The sequence below is a fragment of the Argentina silus genome (assembly GCF_951799395.1).
Source record: "Argentina silus genome assembly, chromosome: 1".
NCBI lineage: Eukaryota > Metazoa > Chordata > Actinopteri > Argentiniformes > Argentinidae > Argentina > Argentina silus.
Window position 1 is genome coordinate 16,034,373 of NC_139655.1, and position 9,565 is coordinate 16,043,937.

A 9,565-nucleotide genomic window follows, 5' to 3' on the forward strand; every position below is an offset into this window, starting at 1 on the left:
TGTACAGTAAGCATTCATAAAAATCTACAGTATACATTATACACTCACTGGCCACTTTATTAGGTACACCTGTTCAACTGCTCGGGAATGCAAATATCTAATCAGCCAATCACATGGCAGTAACTCAATGCATTTAGGCATGTAGACATGGTCAAGACGACCTGCTGAAGTTCAAACCGAGCATCAGAATGGGGAAGAAAGGTGATTTAAATGACTTTGAACGTGGCATGGTTGTTGGTGCCAGACGGGCTGATCTGAGTATTTCAGAAACTGCTGATCTACTGGGATTTTCACGCACAACCATATCTAGGGTTTACAGAGAATGGTCCGAAAAAGAGAAAATATCCAGTGAGCGGCAGTTCTCTGGGCGAAAATGCCTTGTTGATGTCAGAGGTCAGAGGAGAATGGCCAAACTGGTTCAAGATGATAGAAAAGCAACAGTAACTCAAATAACTACTCGTTACAACCAAGGTATGCAGAAGACCATCTCTGAACGCACAACACATCGAACCTTGAGGCAGATGGGCTACAAAAGGGGTCCAACCCAGTACTAGCCAGGTGTACCTAATAAAGTGGCCGGTGAGTGTATATGTCAATGTAAGTATGCTTTTTATATAATGGATGTGTGCAAGACTGCATGAGCTGCTTGGGTTTTTAAGAAAGACATGAATTCATTAATGGCAAACAGGGCCAAGACAAAAAGGAGAGAGAGAGAGAGCGAGAGAAAGAGAGAGAGATAGATCATTAAAGCAGCAGTGTAGCAGAGCTTACGCCAGAGCTCGGCTTAGTATCTGTTCTGTCCCTGGGCTATACTGGGATTGAGCAGAAGATCATCGCAATGGAACAGGAAACATTGCCAGCAGAATGACATGCTCATGACGTGCGCGTGTGTGTGTTTGCGGGTGCACGCATGTCTTTGTATGGGTGTGTCTTTGAATGGGTGTGTCTCTACAACAGTGTTCATGTGCTTGTTTGCATATACAGTATGTTAGTATCAAATGGGAGAAAAAGAAAGATAATGTATATTAGGGAGGAAAATCATCTGTCTTCTCTCTCTGCTACAGACTACTGTGCAGTCTCCTCCACTATCACAACTACATTAATTGAAATCTGTATAATGATTCCCAACTCGTGTGCTCCAAGAAGCAAAAAATTAAAGCCAATTATCCAATACTCCAATTATTTCAACACTTCTGAACAGTTGATTTGGATGAAAAGACCTGGGAACTGTAGATCAACTGAGTCTTAATTGAATGGAGACCAATTATTTTTAATGAGGAACTCAACGTACCTCTGAGCAGGAGTTCCCTGTTCTCTCTGGAGAGAGGGGAGAGAAAGAAAACGAAGAGGGTCCCAAAGGCTCAGGCCTATATCTACAGAACGAGAGAGAGTGTCAATATAATGAAGGGAAACCAAGACGTGGAGAAATTAGACTGGGGTCTTTATTAGGATGTCTCACACTGGCGTATAACTCTAAGCTGTTGTGGTTGTTGTAATTAACTCATTGTATTCTGAAAATAAATGTATAGAAAGTGTCTTCCAAACCCAGGGGGGCTATTGCTCTGACAGCTAGCTTAGCATAGTCACCCTAACCCTAACCCTAAACCCAAACCCAACAGAGACTCACAGCCTAAACATGCCTCTTCTGTTGAAAGCCCTTTTTTCCGCCTAAATGACCATCCCCAAACTAAACTGCTGAAAAACATTAGAAAGAGCAATAGCAGGGTGTCAATTGATGGGAAACACCTTGATGTTTTTGTAGATATGCTCTGATCATAGTTCAGAATACTGTAACATACTACACATGACAAAGAGATAAGGTGCAAATATAATATCTGAAATAATTATTTTCATTATCAAATTCATCTTCAAATGTACATGGGATAGTCAATTAGAGATAGTCAAAAACAGTCCTTCATCAACAAATGTGTGAACAGAATTGAACCACTTTCAAGAGAGATAAAAAAAATATATGGGCTTCATTGTGGTCTTCAGTGTGATCTACTGTTTCCTATGCCAACCAACCATTCTGCCAATGAAGTAGTCTGTCAGTAACAGACTCAGAGTGCTCCACAGGCTCCACACAAAAGCGTGTCAAACATAGCTTGTTCAATGGTTACTGAGCAGTCAGAAGTTGGTGTTCAAAATGAAATTACTGACAGGTCGTAGCACCAATCAGATACATCACAAGCGAGCACAGCCATTTTAAAATGTAAGTCTTTAAAACAAGCTTTTTGTTTTTAGATTGTTGGACATCTCCATTGCTAACTTCCAATCTTTAACACCTCACTGGTCGAATGCATGGTACCTGCCTGCTTCAAAACATCCACCATCATCCCAGTTCCCAAAAAACAGAGGATCACAGGCCTTAATGACTACAGACCAGTCGCCCTGACCTCTGTGGTAATGAAGACCTTTAAGCGCCTCGTGCTCACCCACCTCAAGGCCATCACCATGTGATGGCCGTGTTCACCTTACTCCATCTCCATCTTGCATTACGTTGCTCTCTCTCACTATATGCAATCACTTTGTGTGGTGGTGCGCATTGACATAGGTTACTGCTATATTGTAGGACAGGTTTGGATGAGTTGGGATTATTATACTGCCAAATATCTGCAACACTCTTGTGATCAGAGTGGGTCTGGATGGGTGCACTCAGGTAAATCAGCTGTAGGCCTTGTGTCATTTACCTAAGACCCGATTATTTCATGCTTTTCACTCTCACTAACCACTACGTTATTCTCCCGTCAAATGTCACCAGTATTGCTTGTTTTACAGGTGATATGCAACTACCACATTCTCTGGTTAGAAAGGGGGGGGCATCGCCCCCCGTTCAGCCCCTACACAATATTTTAGACAGCACATCCCTGGCGATGTAAGAGGTTAAATATGTTTGCTCTGTCCTCTGCAGCTGTGGTTTAGGGCATACTTAGGTTTTACCTTGAACTCAATTGCACTGTTCTCCAATAACCTCACTATCCACTCCGGGTCAGGTAAATTTGTGTTAACCAAAACCAGCAAAATAGAAGGTTTAGGCAACGCAAAGGCAGGAATATAAACTTTCTTTCAATATATACATTATTATGATATTTGAAAATGTACATGGATTTCACCATAATGTATAACTGCTGTGATTGTCTCTGTGAATGTTATTTTTAAATTATATATTGTGTAATTACACATCATGAGTGCAAAGCATACAAAACAGAGCTCTCCATGCATACCTGAAACTCAAAGATTTTATTCCATTTCACTCCACTGTAATTCCATTAGATCAGGGGCACTTTTTAGTTGTCCATTAATTAAGCAACTTTTAATCGTCATGAAAAGGATTTAGGCTAATTCTCACCTTTGAAATTATGTTATTCACACCTTGATTGACAATCAGCTGATCGGATTTGAAGTGATAGGAATCCGCATAATATGATGTATTTTGTCCCATAAGTGAAATGAAATTGACTTGAAAAATATGTAGTGTATCACAGTGGTTCTCAACCTTTGGCTTTTGAACCCCAAAAAGTGTATGACAAGACTGGTGACGCCCCTTCAGCCTTGCTCCCACCGCACACATATTGTAAGCACACAAGCAACTATTATTAAGTTAAAAACGAAACTTAACTGAGATTGGAATTTAGCAATTTACAGGAAGTTATTAAATTGCTTATCGTAACCAGTTGTAGATGAACAAGAATTTTATAAGTTGAATTACATAGTCATACAATTAGTCATACAAATGCCTTTCCACTGATAAAAACAGCCATTTGGAAGATAGCTAATGGATATTGTTAGTCTCATTGATGGTGGCCATTATTAACATTAGCAATGGCCACAGAAGGTATAGAAACTTTCAGAATCCTGGTAAATGCATTCACTTGCACACCTGAAATAAAGGGGCGATTAATTTGGTTATATCCCTGTAGAGCATTTTATAATAATATCAGTTTCCACACAAAGGTTTGGCAGAGACTTTTGGCTATATTCGTTAATAGCAAAGCATTGGAAATGTATTCTTTAAAATGACATACAGGCTACACAGAGCAACACTCCAGCATGTTCTACACATAGAATGAATGATGAACTGAATATTTTTGCTTTTGAGCTTGTTAAAGTAGTGCTAAAGTCAATGGTTTGTTATAAGTAGGATCGTTTTCTATACTCTTCGTCCTTTGGAACCCTGGTGGTTGCTAGGTTGGAACATTACATACTTGACTTCATCCATACAAAGCTATAGCTATCTTGTGGACTTACTTCAACAAGTTCAACTATAGTTTTTCATATTACTTATTAGTGGGCTTGCTTCAGCAAGTCCAACTATTGTTCTTCCTCATTAGTGGGCTTGCTTGAGGAAAAATAATTGTCATACCTTTTTACTGTTTGTCCCTGTCTATCTCTTTCTCTTTCTTAAACAACTTCAGTATAGAAATTATGTTCACTGTTGACTTAGTTAGGTAAGGTTTAATTTATTTAGTTGTCACGCACATTTAGGCAATAACAACAGAAGAAGAAGGGCACAGTTACCATCGGTTAAAAGGTAGATAAACCTTAACCATAAACCTTCCATGCGAATCAGCTAAACACATGGTTGATCTGACATAGCAATCACGATTCAGGTTCAGCTTAAACCAGCAAATTGTCAGTTTTTGGAGAACATGCTCAAGGTACTATACTGTAGGTGACAGAGCAATAGCCCCAGAATTTCTATACAAAGCAGAGAAGAGGTGGGAGGCAGCAGGCGGGGCCGCAGTCTGATTCCCCTGCATTGTTCCATATTTACATGACAGAGGGTGCAGAGTGCGGCTCTAGCAGTCTGCAGCCCTTGACCTCACTCTGAGTGCCAGGAGACTTGAGGGAGATGAAATAGCTGACCCTGTTTTCTCACTTACAGGCAAAAGTTTGTTGTCCCTGAGCCGTTTTACAATTACAAGTTTATTGAAACACTAAAAAGGACAACATATTGATTGTTATTATGTCTGGGTTTCATTTTCTTAGTTGTTGAAGTTCCTTCCTTATCATGTTTATTGAAAAGCGCATTTAGAAGTACAACAGGACCATAGTAGAATAAGTGTAAGCCATGAACAGTAGCACCTTGGAGATACACTATTTCAGTATTAGATATAAATTGCTGCAGTCTGAAAATCATTGTGTCATAGAGTGCTTTGAGATAAAATAACTTTCTTTGTCAAAAAGCATTTAGAAAAAAATAATTAAATGAATTAGCACTATCAGGTAGTGATTGTGTGTGTGTGTGTGTGTGTGTGTGTGTGTGTGTGTGTATACATGTGTGCGTGCATTTTGAAAGTGGTATGCATGTGTGTCAGCTTGAGAGATGAACCCCCCATCCCGGAAGCTTTCATCCTCCTCCTCCTTATTCTCCTTGCAGACAGCAGAGAAAGTCTGTTTCCATGACAACAGGAGAATTAAGGGCGCAGGAGTGCAATCCCAAAATGACACATTGGATTCAGACCTGAATGATAAGATAAATCATTCCCACATAGAATTGACACAAGGGGTATATTGGTGATGCTTTCTGAAATCTGAACAGAATAAAAAATGTTGGGAGTTCGGTTCGTCTGTCACTTGGTTGTTTTTTGAGAGGTTGTCATTGACTTAAAGGTTATGGAATACAGTGGATAGAGTTCTCAGGGGTATCATGAACAACAACACGGACACAATGAATAGGTGAAAGCTTTTGATAACGTATTTTTATTCTTAAACAATCACTAACTTCATTCTGATTTTAATTATCAATGCATATTTTTTCATCTCACAATTCATAATGCATATATGAGTGTGTTCCATTACTGTGAAATCATCTGCAAACAGAAAAAAATAGATTATCTTTTACGCATTATTAAGCCCCTTCACTTACCCTTCGGCAATTTTATTTGACCCCAAAAAGTGCTCTGTTTGTTCACTCCTCCCCCTTCTCCAAGAATGAAGCAAAGTTCCTTAGAGGAGGATGAAGTTGCCCCTTGACAATGATCCAAGGTTTGTTTCACAGTTCCCCCTTACAGTTAAGGTTAGGAAGGGGGCAGAGTAAGCTGATTGTAGATCAAGGGGCAACTTCTAACGCGGAGCAACTGCTGCAGAACTGAGTCGAGCTCACTCTTGCCCCTAATGGAAGACTTGTGAAACAACCTTTCAGTTATTCTGTTGAACCCTAACCCTAACCCTAACCCTAACCCTACACTGACCCTACTACATCCTCTGCCATTGCCTGCCATAGTTACAGAGCCAACACCTCCGACAGCCCCTAACCCCATGCCCTGTCCAGACCCTAAGACTGCCTCCAACACCACCCACCCAGAAGGACACACCTTTAGACTTTAGGCTTTGTGCATTGGGCGCTGGGCAAGGATGGCCCGCCGTCTTGTGTCAGACTCCATTCATTGGACTGGAGTGTGACTTCCTGAGTTAGACGAACGATAGGTATATTACTCCTTAGATTAATTCTCTATCTTGGTTGTGGGACCCCCCTACCAACTGGTTTTCCAGTCTATCTCTGTTTATACAGCCTTTCTCATATGTTGATTTATGAAATGGGGGGTGGGGGACTCTTCACAATACAGGGAATGGCTCATTTCATGGGTCACAAAACCTACTGATATTGGATCCGTTGGGGTGCCAGCCTGGGAATACAAAACAGTGAAATATTTACACACTCGCAGGGCTGACATCTTCAAAACACTGTCATTGCCATTAGGATTGCTGGGGCTCCTCCATGAGCCGTTCCCATTCCATTGAGGGCACGGTATTGTTGACTGCAGTAGCATAGTGGAAAGGATCACTTTATCCATCTCCTTTCCTTCATGCCCACTTATTTGGTAAGGCTAGTTACTGTAGGTGACAACCAAGCAATTGTTGTGACATCTCTAGTCCTTCCAGAGTCTATGGGAACTAAGATGAGGAGGCCAAAAGGAGAGAAATCTCCTTAAAGGGATAGTTTAGGTGTTTTCGATGTTAGACCTAATTTTCCACTTACTTGGAGAGTGTAGGCTCATCCAGACACTTTTTCAGTCATATTTCCATTCTTGAGCTTTCTTTGGCTGGCTCAGGGGCTAGCATTTAGCCATACCAGTGCACATGAATAGGATCACCTGTACACTATACGTATGACTACTTCAAAACATCTCCACAAGAAATTCTACAGCCATCTCATATCTTTGTGGGCTATAGACGCATGTTGATATGAAAACTTCTTGTTATTTTCACTATTACAAGTGTAAGCGTATATATATTATTCGGACTGAGAATACTTTCTGTTTTGCCCTCAGTTTGGAACGAATTTCTTATTACATCCACGCACCAGAGCGTGCAATGTCATTCGGTTGAAGTAGCTAGTCCATTGTATTCAAAGGCACAATGACAGATCATTTTCTGTAAAAAACAATAACAATAACTAAATCATGTTTTACATTTTGCATGGAGACATTTTGAAAGTTTCTGTGCTTTTGATAGTGTACAGATGATCCCATTCATGTACACTGGTATGGCTAAATACTAGCCCTGGATGGCGCAAAACAGAAGTCCAAAACTCAGGCGTATTGGCGGTAACTGGTGAAATTACCACAGGGCTGAAACACTGTCTCACCTACACTCAGGTGGGAGGAGTAGCGGTAACAGAGGCTTGTTGATAATGTGCAAGTTAAGTGCCATCAGGTGTGCTGAAAAATTCTGGCCCTGAAAATATCACTTATATTTCAGACACACCCCCTAGCGCCACCACCAGCACCCCTTGCCAGTGCCTGTGTTTGCGCTAAGACTGTAAAAATATAGTCCTCCATGTAAGTGGAAAATGAGGTCAAGCATAAAAAAAACTGAACTATCCCTTTAAATTTTTGGGACCACAACCCCATCTAGTCCTGTACATATCTGATCTAAAAGGCCAGACAGGGCATTCTCCCATCTCACCGAACAGTGGAAAACGTTTCCATCACCTGGGCCCAAGCAGCCTGCCCCATTCTCACACAAGCCACAACAACCTCCCCTCCCCAAGGGTTATTTCATGATCTCTTTAGACTGATTAAAAGTACACGTTTATGTACTGTATTTCAACCAAAGTCTTTGTCAAGGCTTTTCTGAAGGAGAAGTACTTCCTCGTAAAAACACAAAGGCAATCATTAAAGAAACCTTGATTGCTGCTGCGGATCATATTGCTGATGGTGGCCAATATTCCTTCCATTTTTGGAGAGAATACTACTTCACTGACAGCTTTATCCAGGATTGAGCACCACATTGCTCATTAGAGAAAATGCCCTTAATAGCGCTGAACCAACTGAACCAACTGAAGCTGACTATACCCACTTTGCAAAAGACTTACTCAAAAACTATTTCAAGGCTATCTTTTCTTGTCTGGTTTCCCTCTTGACCATTGCATTGACAGAACTGGATTGTTGAGGAGTAATATGGCACTCTATTGGAGAGTTGCCACCATATTGCTTTTATCTGTCCAGTCATCTTATAGTGGGGAGTAAGAGCATTGGAATCCACCCAACCTATCCTGTGGGTGTTCACACACACAGTGCATCACCTCAGCAAAAACAGTCCCACCCAACCATTTCTATTACCTCTGAACCCATCAGAGAGCTTTCAAATACATTCAGTCCTACCTTCACACCAATGTATGTAGTGTGAAAGTGCATTCACTGTCAAGCAATAAAAAAAAAAAATGTTCAAATGTTTACATTAAATAATAACCATGATACTAATTGGGATGATGGAGTTATCAAGAGATAATAATATTGTTATTATTGACAACAGTAACACAATAAAGCATGTGTGGGTTTCACAGCATTCAGAAAATCAACTCATGGAAACACATGACGAACATGTCTTAAAGGGGAAGTGTACCCGAAGTCCATTTTCATGTGTATTTCTGGTCAATCCACGATGCATACCATATCAAACTATCATCATTTCATGTACAGCTGCATCATAGCTATTGCAACAGGAGGTCTGTGTTCAATAAAAAACTCATACCGCCTTAAAATACCCCAGGTGAGAGTTTTTGGACTCTGACCCTGTTCTACTATGCCAGTGATTCCCAGAGAGCAGCATGCGCAAGCTCTTGCGCTGTTCAACAGAAGGACCTCACATGGGAGGGAGACGGGAATCTTGAGAGTTGTTGGAGTTTACTCAAATGGGCAATTTGGAACATCAGGACTTATCAGGGCATTCAAAGCGAATATATCTTGACTATCTTGAGATATTGTTTTAAAACACAATTTCTCTGTGAATATGTCTACTATTGACTAATGAAAAGAACAAATCCACTGCATTACAGGGTAAAATTCCACTTTATAGCTAATTTTTCACAGCATTAATTGGAAACGATAGATATTTGTAGTGTGAAGAGAGACCACCATTCCTTTGTTGTCACAGCTTATTTTTTCTTTTTTGCATAAAACTTGTCCTGATTGAAAATGTTTGTTTTAGTTTTTTTTTTCGTCTTCCTCTGGTTATCTTCATACTTATCTAAAAGATTTTTCACAGGCAAGTGTTCAGTATTTTTGTCGTCTTGGGTGTACGTACAGTAGCTCCTTGTCGTGGGTGATCCCCCCCTTCA